The sequence below is a fragment of the Canis lupus genome, chromosome 33 (assembly GCF_003254725.2).
Source record: "Canis lupus dingo isolate Sandy chromosome 33, ASM325472v2, whole genome shotgun sequence".
In the NCBI taxonomy this organism is placed as follows: Eukaryota; Metazoa; Chordata; class Mammalia; order Carnivora; family Canidae; genus Canis; species Canis lupus.
Window position 1 is genome coordinate 13,131,245 of NC_064275.1, and position 21,981 is coordinate 13,153,225.

The window sequence follows — 21,981 nt, forward strand, 5'->3', positions numbered from 1 at the left end:
CAGTATAAAACTATTTACAGGAATGACTCAAACTAAAAAGCTTTGTTTATAATAAATTTTAGCATTGTATTTCATCTGAACAGTAACATCTACTGGTTATGATGTTTACTAGTTAAGGGCAGTGTAAGTAAATTCTGGCATGACTTTACTCCATGCATTAATATTTCCTTGAAAGGGGGATAAATTAAGTATTTTTATACTGACATTGGTATCCCCTTTGATTTCTGTTATACAAAAGTGCATTTCCCCAGGAAAATAAATGGATCTAATGGTGTCAAATTTCACATAAGATAGCTCTCAGTATTTCTGTGCATTTAGTATAAAATATGTACTGCATTTACTGGATATCGGAGCAAAGACATATAAATATAAGTAGTAAGTATGTATGAATATATGCATATAGTTTCTTCATATAATCTTCCTCAATATGCTAAAGGACTTAATTTTACCCTAGAGAGTCTGTTTCGTTTATGGCTGCATCCCCAAAACCTGAAAACAGTATCTGGCATGTGGAGGTTGCTTAGTAAACATTTGGTAAATTAATATTACTAGAGTTCATGTTTCATTGATCCTGTATGCCATTGAACTTGGTGTTAATAAGCATGCCCTGGCCTACCTGCAAATAATTATTTTTCCCAGTCTGAATGAAGGAAAGCAGCTGTTCTTCAAACATAAAAGTCTCTCTGTGCCTTTAAGTTGGTAGTTAGTCCTATAATCAATAAGTGTTAAAGGGCTGAAGAACTTAAAATGAGCAGTCAAAAATTTCTGGGTGCCTACTGACTCATTTATAGTATGCATTGAGTCAGCAAGGGTTTATTAAGATCTTTGCCAGTACTTCTCTAACCGTCAGTGGCTTTCTGAGTGGAGTTCATGTGCATGTCCTGAGATTTAAGGTAGGCAGATTGGTCCAGCTGGGCTTAAGGAGATGTTGTATGGTACCTGGATTCCATTAATACGTACCAAAAGGGTAGGCTAAAGTCCATGTTGAGGTGTTTTATTCTTGCAGGGCAGGGTGGTGGTGGTATTTTTAGGGCATTTCTGTATTTGAATTAATCTGTGAAGATGATGAATAAGAATATTGTATTTTAGTTTTATTCAAACTTTTTACAACTTGCTTAGTTTAGCTTGCAATTGTTCTGCCTCTGCCTTGGTTATATTACTTTTCTTAAAAAGCAGTTGGATTATATAACTGTTTCAGTGTTCCTTCACATTTACTGTAAGACCATTTATTGCCAAGTGTCTCTTCATGGCAGAAGTGTTCCACTTCAGGTAATGTTTTAAGGCACTAACATTACCATTAGTCACTTACAGTACCCAAGTTTCTTGAGAGAGCCAGCCAGATGGGGAGGAAACTGGCTTCTGAACAAGACTTAAATAATCGAAAGCTACGATTTATCTGATGGACATTGTCCTAAACATTCTCCGTTTTGCCACACTAATTCCAATGAAGAATTGCCAGATTAGAGAGACATCAAGACCTACAGAATGTGAGGTGTGTCCATGTGCAAAGCAGTGTATGCCCCTCTATCCATGCAGGCGCCACCTGCATGGACACATACACGAAACTCTGAACCACCGTGTCCTTACTATCATTTTGAACACCTACTGTGTTTCAACATTGTTAGAGTTACCAGGTCTTCCTGTTAAGTACATTATAATATAAAAGATGACAGTGAAGTTTGAAATTAGTAGCTGTGGACAATCTCTTGTGAAATACCAAAGCTCTCTCTTGCTATAGCAGTGGTTTTGTCCTGCTATTTGATGAAGCAGATGGCCCACCTTTCAATTCATTTGGTAATGTGAACACTTGAAGGAATGATCGTATTCAGGTTTGAAAGTTTTGTTGTTTCTATTAAAGTGTTGGGTTTTCCCATTCTTTATTGTTCACTGAGAAGTCTCACTTTTTAGAGAACATAAGATAAATCTCTATTTTAATATATCTTGTGGATGGTAAAAGTGTTCCAGTTTTGCCTCTCTTTATAAGTTTTAATCACCACAGTCATAGGATTTTTTATGGATTATTTCTATTGTAATAAGATTCTTCACACACTAGAGTTTATAACATGCCTGGGAAAAAGTATTCCAGAAGTTTTACTTCATAATGCTTACAAACATTCTTATCCCTGCCTCTAGATTGTTAACTACATAACTACTCAGGTGCTTCCTGGAGATTAGTACGGATAGGCAAAAACTTAAAGGTTTTCCTATGGAAGACGGATTTAAATGTGTCACTTTGGTTTGTTTGAGCTGTAGCTTTATGTCTTAGAAACATGGGCTGCGGAGTCAGATGGCTCAAGACTACACCCGACTTGGCTTTCACTGTGATTGCGGTGTTGGAAAGTTATCTAGATTGGTCTGTGAAATGGGGTGAGTACTGATGATTGAAGGCTGTAGTGAGAGTTAAAAGTGCTGGAGGATGCAGTGTCAGTCCAGCACTTGGCAGGTACTGTGAAGAAAATATGCTCGTTCTCAAAGAGACAGTAAATCAGAAGTGTAGTTTGACTTTTTTTGCTTCTTAACTGTTCCTTGTAATTGAATTTCAAGCATTTTTTTGGTCCCCATTCACAACAAGGAAAATGTCTAGCTTCCACATGCACACCTTTTTACATTTTGGAAGTCTTTTTTGAATACAGGGTGGACTTGGTTTAAATCATTAGGTGAGAATAATGTTTGTTCTTTATATTGTTAGATACTTTAAAATATTTTCTACATGATCATATGTGATAGAAGTTTGATTTTTATACTTCCCCCAATTAATTTTGCAATTTTATTAAAGCCCAATCAAAGCTCCAGGTTATAAAAATATTAAGAGATAAGTCATCGATCATTCAGTGGATTATAGTTATTTTAGGACTATTATTACTTTATACTCTTGGTATTAACAAAATTTTTACCTTAAATAAATTATGTAAGTATAACAATAAATTTTTATAATATACATAATTTTCTTCCAAGACTATAATTATCATAACAAAACAAGGAAATGTATTATGAATCCTTAATGACTTTTAAAGTATGTCATCCATTTTCATAAATTGATTATCTTAACCTGATTGCTATAAAATTTTTAAAAATTTTAGTTAATTCAGTCATGAGCTGATTCTCCTAGTTTATTCATAAATTAGAAAAGCAAAATTTCCCTTCATTTTTAGGTCCCTGGCTTAGCATTTCATAATTAATTGATATAAGAGAAGAAAATATTTTTCTACTTCTGCAGAAAATGCCAACTCAACGAAAGTACCTACTTTCTAATAATTTTCATGCACATGAGCATGAACAAATAAAACTTGGTCTTTTATCTGATACCCATAGGCATATTGATTTCAAATATATCTATAATTAACATACATATTTATTCTGAATATCTCTGTAGTTAATACATCTAAATGTGGATAATCATCTGTGAAAATACCCTGGTTCCTTCTAAAAGCTGCTTGGTCAGTTAGCATGTATATGTTAGGTATTTGTGATCTTTTTATAGTAATTTTGTTTCTAGTTGAATATGTATACATTCTAACCTTAACAACCATGAGCTTCATAGACTTAAGTACTTTTAAAATTCGTGTATATTGATATTCTAAACCTTCCTGGCCCACCTATGAGAGTGTTTGTACTCTTTCTTCAGCTCTATTTCCTTTCTTTTTAGAACCAGTAATTTTACTGGAAAAATATTCTGTTTAAAGATAAAGTAATATATTTCCTGTTCCTTTATTTTTTTGATAAATACTAGAACTACAGTGTGCAAGTCAACAAGTTAGACAGTGTCAGAGTCGCAATATGATAATAGAATGAAAACTCCAAGCAGGAAAGAGGGACAAACTTCATTAAGAAGTGAGGGAAGTTTTAAATCCCAGGTAGGAATATCAAGGAAGTCTACACAGAGGGGGAAAAAAACAAACGTCGAGAAAGTGAATAGATCCCTTTTTGCCAGTTGGATGGCATGTACATAAAGGTAAAATGGGAAACCTAGAAAAGCCAAATGTAAGAGCCTTGAATGTCTGGGTGAATTGACTTATTTCCTCCTTGTTAAAGGCAAATGGGCCACTGGAAAATTTTGAACAGGTGATATAAAAGGGGAAAAGAGGAGGTAGGTATGGGAAAGATTGGTTTAAGGGACTTTAGCAAATAAGAGTAAGTTGTTCTGGATGGGACCACCATGAGACCACCGTGAGAGACGTGATGTAAATGGTACCACCATGACAGACATGATGAAGGTTATACCCTGACTGGATATAGTTTAAGATACACTTGATAGCCACTGCCCTTCAGCTGTGTTTGTGTGTCTGCATGTATTTAGTGATTACAAATTTAGTTTCTCAGAGAATACATATCCTGTCCTGTCACTTGAACCAAATTACTAATCTGTAGGATTTGGCAACATACTGACCTTGTTCTTGGACTGTAGAGGGATCATAAGAGGGAAGGAAGAAGTGGGGGTGTTGAAAAGGAAGTCAAAGGTAGGTTTTTAATTTAAGCATGGGAGTACAGATAGGACTGCTACCAGGAATAGAAAGAGAGTAGCAGAAACTGATTTTTGGGAGGGGGAATAAAGTTTAGGATGGATTGGATTTGAAATGCAGAGAGGATATCCATGTGATTATGTATAGGATGTAGTTACAGATTGATAAGAGTTTGGGAGAGATTCAGCCTAAAGATAAATATAGCTTAGGAGAGAGAGCGAGACAGCTGAAACTTTGAATATTGGTGAAAGTAGAAAATATGGCTAAGACAGAACTTTGGAAAATATCTACCTTATTCTTTGTTAAGAGAAGTCTAAAGGAAAGAAAAACAATTAGACCTGTGGTGGGGAAAGCAGTAGAGTACAGTACCAAAGAAGCTGAGGAAGAGTTTTCAACAAAAATGTTGAAAAATACAGTGACCCCGAAATACCCCCAAACAGTGTTTGGGTTAGGTGATTTGGGAGTCCTTTGCAGAAAGCAGCTTTTGTAGAGTGATCAAGGCAGAAGCCACTTCATACAGTGGTTGCAATATTACCTGTTTTATTGCCACATTCTTGATTTTTTTTTTTTTTTAAAGCTAAAACTGTATGTTAAGCCACTGTTTTCAGGGAATAATCTATAATGACTTACAAATCCACTCCCTGGGAGCATAGAATTCATCTTCTATAAATGTAGTTTTAATATTCTTTTCTTTAAATATGTTATCTCCGAGTGTTTCAAATCAAAACTTATCCAGGTGCTAATATCATTTTCTCAAATGCAGTGAAATGACTTGCTTTAAAATATCATCAGCAAACTGCTTTGTAAATGCCTCTCCCGTAGGACTTATATTATAATTGACATTACAGAAGGATGAATAATGAATTCCCTGTCATTGCCAGCTCTTCTTTTACACTAAGTACAGTGATGTTTTATATAACGCCCGCTGGTTTAATAAAGATCCTGTCGAAGCTTCTTGGGCATAGTAGGCCACCTGCATATGAAATTTCTAGAGTAGAACCGGATACATTGCCACTTTGGTTTCCATTTGCAGAAAATAATTTTAGGAGGATATAAGACTCACCATAAGTAGTAATAATGATTATAATGATGAAAACTGCAATTGTCATCATTTGCATTTTTCTCTCTGTTGTGTGTGTAAGAGAGAGGGAACGTGTGTTTTCTAATCGTCACAGTGACTCTTAGACTCTTAAGTATCATTATTCCCATTTTATATGTGAAGGAACTGAGGCTCAGATATTTAATATATTGTCTGAGCTTTCTGGCTAATTAAAAACAGCCAGGATTCTAATCAGCTTTTTCTGCTTTTAAGACTGTGTTCTTTCCATGGCCCATGCAGTTTTATGAATTATTTGAAAGTTGAACTTTAACACTCTTGATGGCAACTACTCACTGTGGTTTAAGAGCTTGACGCCTCATCATTTTCTTACTTTTTTCCTTCAACTGGGGAAGAAGAGATCACTTTCATTTGCTTAAACATATTGCAATTTGGGATCCCTGGGTGGCGCAGCGGTTTGGCTCCTGCCTTTGGCCCAGGGCGCGATCCTGGAGACCCGGGATCGAATCCCACGTCAGGCTCCCGGTGCATGGAGCCTGCTTCTCCCTCTGCCTATGTCTCTGCCTCTTTCTCTCTCTCTCTCTCTCTCTCTCTCTCTCTCTCTCTCTGTGTGACTATCATAAATAAATAAAGATTTAAAAAAAAACATTGCAATTTGCCATTGTTGGTTGTCAGGTACTTTTCTGTGTATTTCATACTGTTACATACATAGTTAATCTTCACATCAGCTCTGTGAGGAGGGAGATGTATTTCCCATCAACATTTTGTTGTGAACCTTTCGAACATCGTTGTACATGGATATACTCACTACCTATATTTGACCATTAACATTTACATTATTTTATTACGTTTCTGTAACTTAGCAATCATCAATTCATTTTTGACTCGTTCGCAAGTAAATTAAAGACATTGCTACACCTCCCATAAATACTTGAGAATGCCTAGAATTGACTGTAGTTCAGTGTGTACAACATTTTAAATCTGAAATTTACATTCAGTGAAATGCACAAATTTTAAGTGTACATTCTCTGAGCTTTGATAAATGCATACACCTGTGTAACCCAAATACCTATCAAGATATAAGACATTACTATTGGTAGGTGTGTCTTTTTTTCACATTTTGTAGGTGAGGAAACTGAAGCACAGAGAGGTTAATGACCTGCCTAAGGTCACACTGCCAATAAGTTGCAGAACCAGAATTCAAACTCCTGCAGTCTGGCTGCAGGGTTTGTGCTAACCACACCACTGTACTGTCCATGGATTATCCTCACATATTCAGATATCCTTTTGCATTTCATGTATACAGATGTAATACTTACGTTTTAACAGAGGTATGTAGACACAGAAGTAGTATGTTTGGGATTAGTAGAAATGCTGTTCTTTTTGCAAGAAGTTTATGGGAGTTTAGGAGGGAAAGACACTACTACCTTCATTGAAATACTAGGGTGAATCTCTGTATAATAACTCTTGTCTTACCTGGATCCTTGATTAATTTTTCCATATATAAAGTCACAGTTAATTTCCTAATGACAACGCTGAGGTTCAGGAAAATCCGTAAGTGCCACTTGAATAATTAAGTGTAAATGATGTTCAGTATAGTTTGTATTATGCATATTTTTGCTCTATTAGTAGAAAATTGTACATTGATGTTTGGTATATATAGTACTACTCACCTTGATATCTCAGTCCCCAAAATAATGAAATAAACCAATTTAGGATTTCTAGTTATCAAAATTGTAAAGTTTTTAACATGGATGGAATTATATGACCTTTCCAAATAAATTGCATAAAAATTTGAATAAAGACGAATAGATTATATTACTATTACTTTTTTTTTTTTTTCAATACTTAGATGTACCTACTATCCCTATGAAAATAAATCCTGTCTCTTTCCGCATTGTGTTGACATCACAAGCTGTATCTGGAAAGTTGACTAGTATTCTTTGTTCACTATCCAAATGATGAAAAAGCAGCTGTTATATGTAGTACAAAAGTTTCTAAATATTGCTCAAAAAGCAATTTAAATAAAAGCGTGTAGTTAGCAAAACCTAGCCAGTCACTAGAGGGCAGAGCAGTACTATACTTTAGGTTTTATTTGAAAATTTCTAGTTTAAAAATTGCTGAACATAGGAAAATATAGCAATGTACAATTAAATGGAAATTTCTTTGCATTCTTATTATCTTGTCTTGCTGTGAAATCCAATAACATGCTTACCCTTGTATCAAAGGAGATTTTCTGGCAATTACATTGCTTTCAAAAGGGCATGATTATTTAGAAGAGTATAAGTATCCCTCAAGAGAAAATACTTAAGCTTAGAGTAATGCATTAGTTCATTTCTACTGGAGTACCCTGAAATCAAAGATTGCATGCAGGGATATACTTTAGGTGAGACATTATGACAGAGTAAGTTTGAGACAAGCTTACTAATATTTAAATCTTAAGAATTCATTGAAATGTGGAGCATTTTTAAATCTTTGAGCTAAAATGTATTGAATCATTAAGACTTCGGAATTACCAGATTGTAAAAGCAGTAAACTAACTCTCGTTCCTTTTTTAAACGTTAAAATTCTGTCAAATCACATTCACTTAATTTCATTTCTGTTTGAAATTTTCTATCATTGCATATTTTCATACTGATTTATTTTTTCTGGTAGATTTTTAAAACAAATGAAGCACTGGGGTAAGGTCTTAGTAACCTGAGTAGAGTAGTTCAGTGTCTAAAAAGGTAGAAAATTTTACTTTGAATATGTAGTTTGGATTTATATGATTTATATAGGATTCATTTCTAATAGAGAAGAACATGGGATATCAGAAAAAAAGCACTGGATGTTGGAATCAGAATATTCAGGGCCTCAGTTATCATGTTCTTGTTTGATGACCTTAATTAAGCAAGTCATAATGCCCCTCTGAAGTAACCATTTTATAAATTGGAGAATTGAGAAAAGGCTTTTTTTCTTCTTTTAATTTACAACTGGGTTGTTTTGAGGATTGTGTTTGTGCATGTGTATCTGCAAAGATGAGACTGTAAAGATGAATTTTAATGGATGATAGAAGCTCAGAAAAACCTTAGAAATAACTTTGAAATGAATATCTCATAAGTTTAGTAATATGAGGGCACCTATTACACAGTAAATAGTATCAAAAATGTAGTTTCCAATCCAAAGTGAGATTGCCAACTCCTTCCCTGTCTCTTGAGTGTCTCTGGCTGCTTAATCTCTCTGTAACTCCTGACTCTTTCGCTCTTCTTATACTTTACTCTCTGTTTATTTCCATGTTTCCTCTCTCTGTGTTTCTCCTGACTGTCTTTGGTCTCTCTCTGTGTTTTTCTTGTCCCAGGCACCCTCAGGAAGACCCCAAGCCTCTAGCGGTACCTGGTATCATCTCCAACATGTTTATAGATGTGGAGGATTCCCTGGGATATTGAGAAATACCAGAGACGCATTGTTCTACTGTAGTAAGTCCATCAGCATTTACTAAGTGACTACTGTTAAACAGAGCACAGTTGGTGATGCTTTGGGCAAAGAAGAATGAGTTAGGGCATAGCTCAGAAGAAATAAATTTGTAATCTCTTCTCAGTGGGTTCTTGTAGGTTAGACACACTAGCAAACAAAAACAACAAAAGAAAAAGCTGACAAATAATTATGTGGATGAGTCGTGTTGTTTGTGTGCTGCAGAGGCCCAGAGTTAAGGGAGTAGAGGAAACCAGGTGGTATTAATCAGGTTTCCTGCAAGAGTTTAAAATTACGTTTTGAAGTATGGTTGGAAGAAAGATGAGGAAATAGAGGGTAGAAATGAGTAATTTCTGTGGGGCTTGGCCAGTCTATTGGCTTGCCTGTGAGTGAACCGCTGATGGGAGGGTAGTGAAATAAGAGTGTGAAGTTTCAGCCTACCAACAGCTAACTTTCCTTCAGCTTCCAGTCTTAGAGAAATTCAAGTTATGAAAAGAAGTACAGCCAAGTTGAGACTTTCCATAAACATAAGTGGTATCTGTTGCCAGTTTCAGAATTTATAGTTTAAGGGTGAATTGTGACTGTGAAGTAATAAAGAGGTACCTATGCCATAAAATTAGTATGTGCCATTAGAATATGATCTAGGGATGCCTTTTAAAGATGAAAATGAATTAAAATAGTAAACCAGTATAACAAGTTCATTGTTTTTGTGATAGAGATTTATTTTTGCCTATTTTAGATAGTCCTACCTATGGACATATTATGGTTTTCAGCATTGGAAACCCCTGCTGTGTAACGTTAGGCAGTCTACGGAACACTGAATCTCAGTTTCTTCATATGTAAGCTAATAATGAAAATACCTCAGAATTGTTAACATGAATTAAATATCTTTTAAAATTCTTGAGTGCATGATAGGTACTGCTGGTTGCTCACAGACACTTAAAAAGCATCTTTTTTTTTTTTTTTTTTTTTTTTTAAAGCATCTTTAAAATAGTTCGTAGAAGTGCCTGGGTGGCTCAGTCATTTAAGCACTGACTCTTGATTTCAGCTCAGGTCAGGATCTCAGGGTCAGGAGATCAAGTCGCGCACGGGCTCCATGCTCAGGACAGAGTCTGCTTGTCCCTCTCCCTCTGCCCTTCCTTCTGCTTGCGTGCTCTCTCTCTCTCTCTCTAATAAATAAATAAAATATTTTTAAAAAACAGTTTGTAAAAGTCTAATTTTCTGAGAGCTTTTTAAAAATAGAAGCAACCCCTAGTATTTAGAAAATGCTAGATATACAAGGAATATTTATAATAAGGGGATGAGATCAAAGAATAACAATGTGAATAACTCAGTACCTGCTACTGACTTGGGAGTCAGAGCTCTCTGTCCCTAGCCCCCCATTCCCTTACCTTTCTTCAACATCCTCCGCCCCGCCGTGCCCCACCTCCTGCCCATTGCTAAATGTGGAGCTTAATACTTCTTTGTTTTTCTTTATAGTTTTCCCCATATATATGTTTCCTTACATTGTTTTTTTTGTGTGTGTTTTTGAATATTATATAAAAATACAATGCTCTGTTATGCAATATCTGTTATTGTTGCTCAGCATCATGTTTGAGACTCATCCTTGCTTATACTTATTTCATTTATGGTCACAGTTGTAGTTCACTGTCTAAAAATACTGCAGTTTATTTATCCACTTTCTTTTGTGGCCATTTTAGATTGTTTCCAGATTTTATATTATTAGAGATAAAGCTGTGAGGTAAAATTCTTGGGAATTTTGTTCATGCCCCTTGATGTACATATTATTTCTCTAGTATGTATGTTCAGGAGTATAGCTGCTGGGTCACAGGGTATGCCCAACCTCAGAACTCTACTACAAGAAAATGGCAAATGAATTTCCATAGAACTTGTTACGTTTTATACTCCCTCTAGCTGGATGTTAAGTGTTCTAATAGTTCTTTAAAATGCCTAGATTTTTGTTGAAAGAATTTTGTTAAGTTGCCAAATAACACCATCTTAACAATAAACCCTGATGAGCTGTTTTTTAAAATTAGTTTTATCCTTTGCAGCAGCTGCTTTTCTTTGTCACAGTTTTCCAATTGTCACTTGTACCTTTTCTCAAACCCACTGAAGTCAGACATCCTGAAATAGCTGAGTGTGTTTGCTAGCTAAGTTTTTTCTCCCAAGAAAACCACATCATAATAATGTGATGTTCTCTTATGTTAAATGAAAATTGTTAGCTGTTCCTGACTTCTAAAGACAGTTTGGGCAGAGAAATGTACACATCTTTTACTGATTTCTTTTTTTCTTAATTCGAGTTGAGACAGAAGAAGAGTGACCCACAGAGGACTGTTTGCAAGCTGCAGTGGCTTAACCTGTGTTTTGTTCTGCATTGCTAACCTCCCCAAAGCCTGGGTAAATGACTCTGCTTGTATTTGCCACTCTCTCCCCTTTTCTGACCTTCGCCCACTTCTGTTTTTCTCAGCCAATGATTCTTTTGTATCTGATTGTACTGCTCTGCTCCATTCCAGTTTCCATATCATATTCTTCCAACCTCAGACTCTGTACTTGGTGGTCCATAGTCTTAGTTGCTTGATCTCAATATCGTGCCTATCATCAGACTTGTTGCCGTGCTCCATCACATTAATTTTCTGAGGTTTTCCAGGAGTGTACCAAGATCTAGCCAAGTGTGTCTGGTACTTAGTTTTTATTAGATGTTTATTGAATGAAGAAAGGAATGATGTAAATGTCTAAAAGCACTGAAATGCCTTTTTGTTGCTTAGAAATACTAATTTCCCCAAATGCAGTGGGCCAGGGTCACATAGTTCTGCCCATGGGTAGCTTTTTAAACCATAACTAGTTATTTCTTCTTGAGCTTCACTCTGATTTTTTGAAAAATGAGAGTAGTAGACCAGGGATCTGTAAGATTCCTTTTGACTCTAGCATTTTGCATTCTGTCTTCAGTTGAAATGAAAATTAGTTTCTCTCTGGATGTCTAGGCACCATTACAGGCCTGAATGCATCTACCTCACCGGGCTTGAGGCCCATGACTGTGTCACAGTAACCTGTCACTCACTGTCTCCCATAACCACAGCAGGTGGGGCATACATTGAACTTTCCCTTCCTCTCTTTGTTATTTAGGGTTGGTTTGTACTAGAGAAACAATACATTTCTTGTTCTCTGTAAAAGTGTATTGAAAACCTTTGGCTTCCCAATTTCATTCCCCCAGCTGCCTAGGCATTGTTTAGTAGAAAACCTTGAGTTCTGCCTCATTGCTCCTCCTCCTCCTCCTCCTTCACCTCCTCCTCTTCCTCCAGCCCCACAACTGTCCAGGGCAGTTTGTCTTACCCTTTGTTATTTGCTATATAATATAACCCCATGTCTTTTCTCATAGTCCAGTTACCATCTTTGCATCAGTGTTGATTTTTACTGTTGGCCTTTCCGTGCTTCAGTGGGTCTGTGTTTATCTAGTGCTAGAAGCAGCAAGGTGTCCATTCCTTTCTCCTGTGGTTTCTCTGGTAGGGACTTCTGAGCTCCAGGTAGATGGCAGGTTGAGGGCCTGAACTCATTCCCTTCCTACTTTCACTCAGTCTTCCCATAGCTATTGCGTTGATTCTATGTTACGGGTCCAGACTTCATTTTGAGACTGCCTCTGAACTCTGTGGATCAAAGGCAAAAGGCACCAGAGAGCAGACTACATGGAACAAGGGACACAAGCTCTGTCTTAGCTTTCTATAAATTGTAAACACTGTGTCACTCCTGAGGGTCCTGGCCATAGACCTGTGTATTTGACCATGAACCAAGATCAAGTAGGCTCTTTGTGGCTTTTATTTCAGGAATACAAAACAATGTAATCTTATCTCAATGTTACAAATCTGTTCTGTGAAAAATCCTGCATAAGTCTGGCAAATTTTAGGTTAAGAGAATAAGGCAAGAGAATAATTTTGTAACCGAAAAAAAGAGTAGAAGGAGGAAAACTTCTTTAATGAAGGATTTATTTTTAGTAACATTAACTTAATTCTAAATCAGATTTGGAATTAAAAAAAAAATCTTTGTAGGTTTTTTTTTTTTTTTTTTAATGTTAACTTACTTATTGCTGAAAGCCCAGTTAACCACCTACCTCCAGCCTCCATACACATAAAAGACTCAGGATTTACTGGGCTGTCCTGCCACGAAGAACAAGAAGCCAGACTATCTGTGATAATTCACCCCTCCTAACTGCTTGCTTGGCAAAACTCTACAAAAACACATTATGCCAGATGTTTTCTTCTCAAAAGAAACAGTTAATACCATCCTATCTCTAGAGGAACAGATTATGTTTTGTTCCTCGGGAATGCAAGGAAACCTCTTTTATGCTTATAAGGGAAAAATGGGAGAAATTACCTGACATGAGAACTTTACTGACAGGAGAATACTTACTCGAACCAGTCTTAAATTGTGTCTTTGATTAATGTAAGAGGTTTGACCTGTAAAGTATTCACATTAATATTTTAAATTAGTAGTTATAAAAGTCTCTTTTGTAGTACTAATTCACTTAGTATTTTATTAATTTAGACAGGCTTGAAAGTGCCTCAGAAAACCTACAGTACTCATTTAGTATTCTTGTTTTAGTTTAATGGTTTTTTAAAGAAAACTGTATATTCTCTAATGATTAAATTATAACAGATGTTAAAAATACACAAGTTGGATTATCCTTAAATATAGTAGAAAATTTATAAATATATAAACATTTGATACAGAATTTTCCTTCAGAAGCTAGGAAATGCAAATGCAATTATTACTGATTCTGCATTGAATGGGCTTAACTTGTAAGAGGCATTTAAAAAAAAATTTATTGGAGTTCAATTTGCCAACATATAGTATAACACCCAGTACTCATCCTGACCAGTGTCCCCCTCAGTGCCCATCACCCAGTCATCCCATTCCCCCACCCACCTCACCTTCCACTACTCTTTATTCGTTTCCCAGAGTAGGAACCTCTCATGTTTTGTCACCCTCTCTAATTTTTCTCACTCATTTTCCCTCCTTTCCCTTATAATCCCTTTCTCTATTTGTAAGAGGCATTTTTAAATGCTAAAGTGAGAATAAACTTTGAACTAATGTTTAATTTTTAATGTTGTGTTACATCTGTTATACAGCAAAGTTAGTAATACACATAAAAGTAAATTCAAAGTTGGGCTTTGTGTAATTATGTAATTATACAAAATATAGATTTATCTATATTACTGAAAAGTGTCTTCTTAAAATAGTTCTGAATAACTTCATTCGAATGTAGGTGTTGCTGGAATAAGAATATTCATTTTGTCTGGTAGTTCATATCTGGTTCACAAGAACAGTGACATGTTCAGATGAGTCTCATTTTGAGGAAGAAGAAGTGATTTTTTGTTTTCGTGAAGTTAATTTCCCAATATATTACCATGCATTATCTTAGCTGCAAAATCCATATTTCTGGAGGGCTAACTAGGTTTTATTGAATCTGAAAAATAAATCACTGTGTCTTTTTTATAAAAACTGTGGAGCAGAAAGTAGAGGATCTGCACTTTTTTTGTTTCTTCTTGCCTCGAGAAATCAGGACTCCTCAAGGAAGCTCACCTGACATCATAGTGTTGTTAAAGGTAACAAATATGGTTTTCCTCTATATTTCTCCCACCGAATCTTACTTAGAATCTGTATGTTTCTGTTTTGCTTAGCCAGTGAACACTTTACTCCCTTTTCCCGTGATAGCCAAGCCCCATGTTTCATTTGAATCATGGCATCATTGCCCTTAGGTTAAGGTTTGTTTTGAGCTTAGAAAAATGTTGGCCGCTGTTTTCATCCATTTAAAGTTATTTGCTGTTGCTTAACCATTACACTGGTTAGATGGCAGTCTAACTTCTGCGAGTCTCAAGCTGCCCTGTAAACAGCTGCTCTGTATTGTGTGTTTCATCAATTAATAACCTGCATTTGCTAAGAGCCACTCTGGACCTAGGGAAGGTGGCGCTCTGGAGCTCTTGAGTAGTCAGAGAGCTAGATCTCAAGGCCAGGCAGGAGAAGTGGGTCTGATTTTCTCTGAATGGAGTCATCCAGTTAGCTGTGCTCTCGGGATTAAAGCTCATCAAGACAGCCATTCTTCTGCTCTTACTGGAGCTTACTCAGGGATCGATTTGAGTACCTTTTTTTTTTTTTTTTAAAGGTTTTATTCATTTATTCATAGACACAGAGAGAGAGAGAGAGGCAGAGACACAGGCAGAGGGAGGAGCAGGCTTCATGCAGGGAGCCCGATGTGGGACTCGATCCCGGGTCTCCAGGATCACACCCCAGGCTCCAGGCGGCGCCAAACCGCTGCGCCACCGGGGCTGCCCATTGAGTACGTTTTTGAGTACGGTTCTTTTTGCTTCAAACTTCTAAAAGCATTTCAGAGATTTTTGTTGATCTATTGGAAATTATTTGCATTTAAATGGTCTCAAAGACTGTTTTCATTGAAAGGTTCTGGCTCTTTTACTCTTTGTACTTATTAAGGATGGTGAAGTTGTGATAGGATTGTGTTCTACTTATTCCTCTACATTTTTCTAGACACTTTTTAATTTTTTAAAAGATTTTATTTATTCATAGAGACACAGAGAGGCAGAGACACAGGCAGAGGGAGAAGCAGGCTCCCTGCAGGGAGCCTGACCTGGGACTCGATCCCAGGTCTCCAAGATCACACCCTGGACTGAAGGCGGCGCTAAACCACCGAGCCATCCGGGCTGCCGGACACTTTAAAGACCAATAGGGATACCCACCCTTCTTCACCCCCTTGTTTCCAGTTAGACTTTACAGCTACAGTGGGGATGAACCGTGGACAAGTTACAGGATTTGAATCTGTGATTTTCAGTAGGATATTTTATATTGAAGACTTACTGTCTATAATTAACAGGCCAGTAATGATTGATGATGATGTGGAAGTGTCTGGAGTGGAGGTTAAAACAATAAGAGGCCAAGAGTCACGGATTTAATATAATCGTTTGAGACACTAATAGAAGAGGGTCACAAGGAAGTTTGTGGTTCATGCTGTAGGAAATTAAGAAATTTGGAGAAGAGATGTTATTCTGCCCATGATCATATTTGACCTACATGGAGAAGAAGACAGGAGGAGCATTTTAAATAAGGGATCTCTGGGCAAGCAGTGAGAGGCAAGGAAGTACCCAAGTGCTGGGAGCTAGGCCTTGAATGCATCTTCTAGGATACAGAGAAAGGCAAAGAAGTTTGGAGCTACATTGTGTGTGTGTGTGTGTGTGTGTGTGTGTGTGTGTGTGTGTGTATCTGTCTGTGTTGGGGAGAGAGAGGGTAAGGAGAGGCAGGGAAGACACAAAAAAGATGTTAATGCCAACCTGAAGAATTATGTTCTGAGAGTAAACTGTGAAGTGTCCTTGAAGAGTTCAGATTCAGGGAATGAAAGGCTCAAAACATGCTTCTGGATAAGTCTACTGATAGAGATTAGTGGAGAGATTATCACTTAGAAGCTACTGTAATCATCTCTTGGGGTGAGGGAGGTACCAAAGGGCTTGAAGAAGGATAAAAATACATTTATGGTTTAAAAAAAATATTTACTAAGTATGTGTAAAATAACGTACTAAATATTCATAGGATATGTGAGGCAATCAAGGGGTTTCCCATATTATCTATGTCTATTCTTACCATCCTATGAAGTAGATACAAGCCTACTTTTCTAGATGAATGAGCAGAGGCCCTTGAATTAAATAGCTAGTGGTGGTGAAAATCCATTGCCAAGCCTATCACTGCTAGGTCCAAGTCTCTATGCTGCTTGCTCTGACTCATGAAGCATGGAAATGGAGAACAGATGAACATTTTATCCCTTATTTGATTTTTATCCTTTATTTGGAATTATTAAATGGATCCAAATTGGGACTCTGTTCATGCATATTCTTATATACATAATTGTTATGTCTGTCAGTACACCTGAGTTTGAGTTTGATACAGATGTTATTGTAGATTAGACAACTATGTCTCCATCACAGCATAAAAGAAAATACTATTTTCTTTTTTTTTTTTTTTTTTTTTTTTTTGAAAATACTATTTTCTGACAATTTAGAGAAAGCTGTCAGTTGACAAAATTTGGGTCATTAATATATTTTATATCAATGAAGAACAAATAGGATGAGATTATATTTTATGTTTCCTACCAAATAGTAATTTTAGTATACAAGAAGTGAAATCAGTGTCCTAGAATAAAAATAATAGGATAAACTGGAATATTTAGAAAAGAAGAATTTTGGTCAATTTGTTTATTGAAAGTTAGCTAGAAGACGTTTAATATTTGTAGATCATTGCAGAAATGTTAGTACACTGAATTTCTTATTAATAGTATGGTCAACTTTATTTCTTAATGAGAGGATGATCTTGGTGTCATCAGTCTAATGATTAATAACTATTTTACAGTTTTATATATATATATATAACTGTAAACTATATATATAGTTTTACACACACACCATGTGGAAGGGTTGGAGATCTGAAGAAGCGTAGGTACTAACATCTACTGAATTGCTCACTATCAACACTAACATCCTCTTTACCTCCTGCCTAAGACTCCTGAGAGATGTGTTTTTGTTTTAAATTGATGTTAGCTTGTTTTTATAATTTGTCACTTTATCCTAGAAACAGTTTCTCAAAAAATGTGGTTAGTTGTGTTCTGGTTAAATGAGATTTCCATATATATTTCAGATTGCTGTTTCATCCTCACACTGTGCTAATGTGAGGACCTGTCTTGTGGGACCTTTTTCTTTTTGATTCTCATTTTTATTTCTCTTTGTATAACCTGCATTTCTTAAAGCCAAAATAGTTTTAAGTTCACAAATAAGAAGCAGCTGTCTGAAATATGTTCATTGACTCAGCTGAGTGTCTGCAGTTGCCCAACAAAAGTTATTTGATTTGGGTAGTGTAAAGAAATAAAAATAAGCATTCAGATTCAATTTTGGCTGCTGTAGTAAGAACTTCTGTTTGTAACTTGGAAGTTTTGAAATCTACAAGTAGTGTAATCTTATGTTGAAACTTGGAGAGATTTGAGTCTAAACACTACTGAGACTGCTAATAAGAGAGCTTAAATGATAATATGCCTCCTATTTCTTTTAATTTATTTCTTTGATCCTCAGAGGAAAACGTTGAATCTTCATCTCAAGATTGACCTGACAAGAGATACATCTCAATATTGTTCACAAGATGAAAAAAATTGTAATTTTATGTGTGTGGTATTTGGCAAAAAGCAATGCATGCTTTTAGTTCCTCAAAGAAAATCAATCCAGAGAATGAATTGGACAAAACCAGAAGCATATTGAGAATGATGCCCCAAAAGACTTTTAGGAACTGTAAAATTGAATGCAGTGGTGTAAAACTATTCACACATTTTTATTAGAACCATATAGGACAGCAAACTGTTTCGTTAAGATACTGTTGCTGTAAATATTTAGGGAGAAAAAGGGTGTTGATAAGTCTCTGGCATTAACTAAATATTCATAACGGAAGAATGTATTAAAGAATAAATTCTGTTGCACTTACAAATCCAGGTTAACTTTATGATTCTGTTTTCTGAGATCCTTTTCTTGAAAATCATGTATCTTCAAAGTTTCTGCTTGTGACTATTTATCCTTGATAGGTACAAAAGATTAATATGGTTGGGGAAAGTCCTGAACACCAAATTATGACCATTGATAAAACTCCGTATTAAAACTTAGAAAGTTGGAAATGCTACTTCCTGTTTGATGATGTTCAGATGAAATGTCTCTTGTCTGGAATGTTGAATTGCGAATGAGACCAAATGTCTTGGAGTCACTTTTGTGAGACCTTAAGGATCTCTTCAGCTTAGCTCCCCAAGTATAAAATAAGTATATTAATTTTGTTCTGTACTCTTCTGTAACTCTTAGGATGGGTTATTTGAGAAAGATTGTCCTCTTAAGTCACAATTTGAAAAGTAAGTATGAGGAGAATTTGACCTAGTGGTAGAAAGGTCCTAGCTACTTTATAGACATAGGATAAAAAGTGGTGTTTTGAGTTAAAGGGGATCTAAGATAATATGGCTGCAGTTTTCAAGCATAGTTGAAGGTGGCATTTTATTGAAAGAACCTAGGTTGAAAATGTTTTGTAGTCTAGGTGTAGAAACTTAAACTTCATGGACAGTTTGCAGTGATTTTGAATCTGTTATGCTCTCCTACTACCCATTTCTCAAGCTGGTGTCCCCTAAGAATAAGGTGTAAAGTATTTTGGAGGTTGAAGTTGGGATGGTATGAAAGGGCATCTGGAACAGAGGAGGAATACAGACTATGGTGTATTCTTTTTGCTATTGAAAAGTGCTATAGTGTGTTGGAATATGGTGTGGCAAGTAAATTAAACCTTTCCAGGAGAATATTACAGTCTTGTGAAAAATTCTCTCATATGTCTGGATTCCTCCTTAGTTCTTATATATTGTTTACTCTTTTCTTTCAAGGCTATTGTCAAGGCAGTGCGTGCTCAGTATATTTATTGTGAATGTTGAATGACTGTTGGTCATTTTAATGAAATGAATTTAATGACATGAATTTTAATTAAATGAAATTTTTGTATTTTGTGAAGAGTGTCAATGATTTGCTTTGTGTCTTAAAAATGTTAAATGAATAAACTTCAGTTGCCTTTAGAAATGTTACCTTTTAGACTTTCTCAGTGATGAATGAAAATGAAAAATTAACATAGGGATAACTTTGTACTGGTTTCAGCTCTTTTATCTTGAACAAGTTCTGCGACCTTAAGCAGATTTCCTAATTTGGACTTCAATTTCCTCCTCTTTCAGTGAGTTAAATTGGATAATCTTTAAAGTTTGTTCTAACGCTATAAATCTTTGATTTTGAGTGAACAACAAAGTAGCAGTTCAAAATAAGTATGAGTATTCCTAAATCAAGTTAGATGAGTTTAATAAGAGAAGGAGACACATTCATTAAATTTTTAGCAGAATTTTGATTAGGAAGAAAAGATAGAGAAAACATTCCTTATTGTAGAAATGGTGCAGAGAGTTGCAGAGTAGCAAAACCTTGTGTGGGATGTTGTGACAATGAGATTTGTTTCATTAGAGCAAAGAATTTTTTTAGGGTAAGACAGTTTTCATGTTCTGTAAGAGCTCAATTTCTGATAAAATGGCCATTTGAAATCTGGGGTTTTGGGGTATTTTTTATTTTTTTATTTTTATTTATTTATTTTTTAAAGATTTTATTCATTTGAGAAAGAGCACAAGCAAGGGGACAAGCCTACTCCTGCCGCCTGAGTGGGAAGCCTGGCACAGGGCTCAATCCCAGGGCCCCGAGATCACAACTGAGCTGAAGTCAGACATTTGACCAACTGAGCCACTCAAGCACCCCTAAAATCTATTTTTAATAAAGTTTTATTCTATATAAAGTTTTAAAAACCCACATTTTTGCTTCCATACCTACCTATATCCTTCAACCTCCTGCCTCTCCAAACCACAGGAATCATATTATTCATTTCCTCTTTAACTGAGTTGTTTAGTTTCCTCACAAAATTCAAAGTATAGCCAAAAGTGAAAAATTTATCAGGCTTTTGGAGAATGAAAATAACAAAAGGTCAAAATGTGTCTGCTTTATATTTTCCTTTTTACAGATTGCTCTTGATAAGAAGAATAGATTATTAGTAAACCCATTTGTTTTTCTTAGAAATATCTCTCATTCAGGGTGATGTTTGTCTACTTGTCTACTATTAACTTTGAGAAATTAGCATAACATATTACAAGCAGAGCTATTTAAAAATCAAGGAACCTATTTGTTAGATACATATCCTCTAAACATGTACCTTTTCCTTATTGGTAGTTTTTCTCATCTGAAAGACTCAGAACATTTGTGTAAAAGTGTAGTTGTCTTCAATAAGTCCTCAAGTATTCATTTATGTTGGAGGACAGAAATGAACTGCTTTTTATAGAGTGGTATGGCCACAAAATGTATAACAAGTTAGTCATTCTTTCTTTTGGAAAAAAAATGCATTCAAACTTACATATGATATAATTTGACTAAAATCACTAATAATACTTGTCATGATACATTTTTCAGGGAAAAAGAGCCTGTAAGTAAATCACTTATAATGCCTTAAAAATTAGAAATGAGTATTAGAGGAACCTGAAAATAAGGCATTCTTATGTAAATACCTTTGAAAATTCTCAGACTGTGTAAGTAATATTAAAAACTGTGCCTGTTGATTCTACTTGATTCTTTTAATAATTACCAGTAATGCCTTTGATCCCAGAAGGTGTATCTGAGTGTTCTTTCAAACACCTATATTGTGTAATTCCTAAGTCATTATTTCACTACCCTTTTTAATTTTTTACAAATTATTCTAAGCTTATGATAATAAGACAAAAAGATCTCCTTTGTAACAATTTTAAAGTTAAATTATTTTGGAAGTTTCAGACTAGAAACCTTTGCACTAAGTAATGACTTTGGGACTCTTGACATTTAGCTGGATGACTGATCCCAGTGTATAGCTGCCAAGTAAAGGGAAGACATTGAGGCGTGCAATGCGTAGAATTGCTTTGACTCACTCTCGTCCGCTGGCAGTAGTTGCAGCCTGGCGGCAGCAATCCCAAATCTGTACACTTGCATGTTTGAAAGCTGCTTTTCTTAGGCTCCCACAGCAGTTTGTATAGAGGAGGAGCCAAAGTAAGATGTCTACAGAGACTTTCTCAAAAGCAATTCACTCATAACCTACAAAGAACTCCTTTTAGATTTGGCCCTATCACTACGCCCCACAGACTTCTATTAAAGCCTTTGCTGGAGAAGTAGTGTTAGGAACAGGCCTGATAAGTTTTGCTGTGTTGAAATCTCTTGTAGAGTGTTTCAAGAAATATAGCTTTAGAATAATTTAGAGCTGGAAGGGCCTTTCCAGGGCCAGATGGAGGGAACCAGAGATTCAGAGGTTAGGTGATTTAGCCAAGGCATGCTCTTGCTTAGAATCAGTATTTGAATCCAAGTTTCTCTTTCTCTTATGAGTGTTTTTACCATATCAGAAATATGTTCCTATGAG

The 21,981-nt window shown here is 35.8% G+C and overlaps 1 protein-coding gene across 13 annotated transcripts in view; it reads left to right on the top strand.

Annotated features, from left to right (window-relative positions):
• Nucleotides 1-21,981, top strand: part of BBX (BBX high mobility group box domain containing) — a 270,128-nt gene that overhangs the window by 114,893 nt on the left and 133,254 nt on the right. For 2 of the 13 annotated variants that reach the window (XM_025478404.3, XM_049105525.1), the window contains exon 4: nt 8,855-8,972. The exons of the other annotated variants lie outside the window; for them this stretch is intronic. The gene's annotated coding sequence lies outside the window, so the exon portion shown is untranslated. The remainder of the gene's footprint in view (nt 1-8,854; nt 8,973-21,981) is intronic. 13 annotated transcript variants of the gene reach the window in all.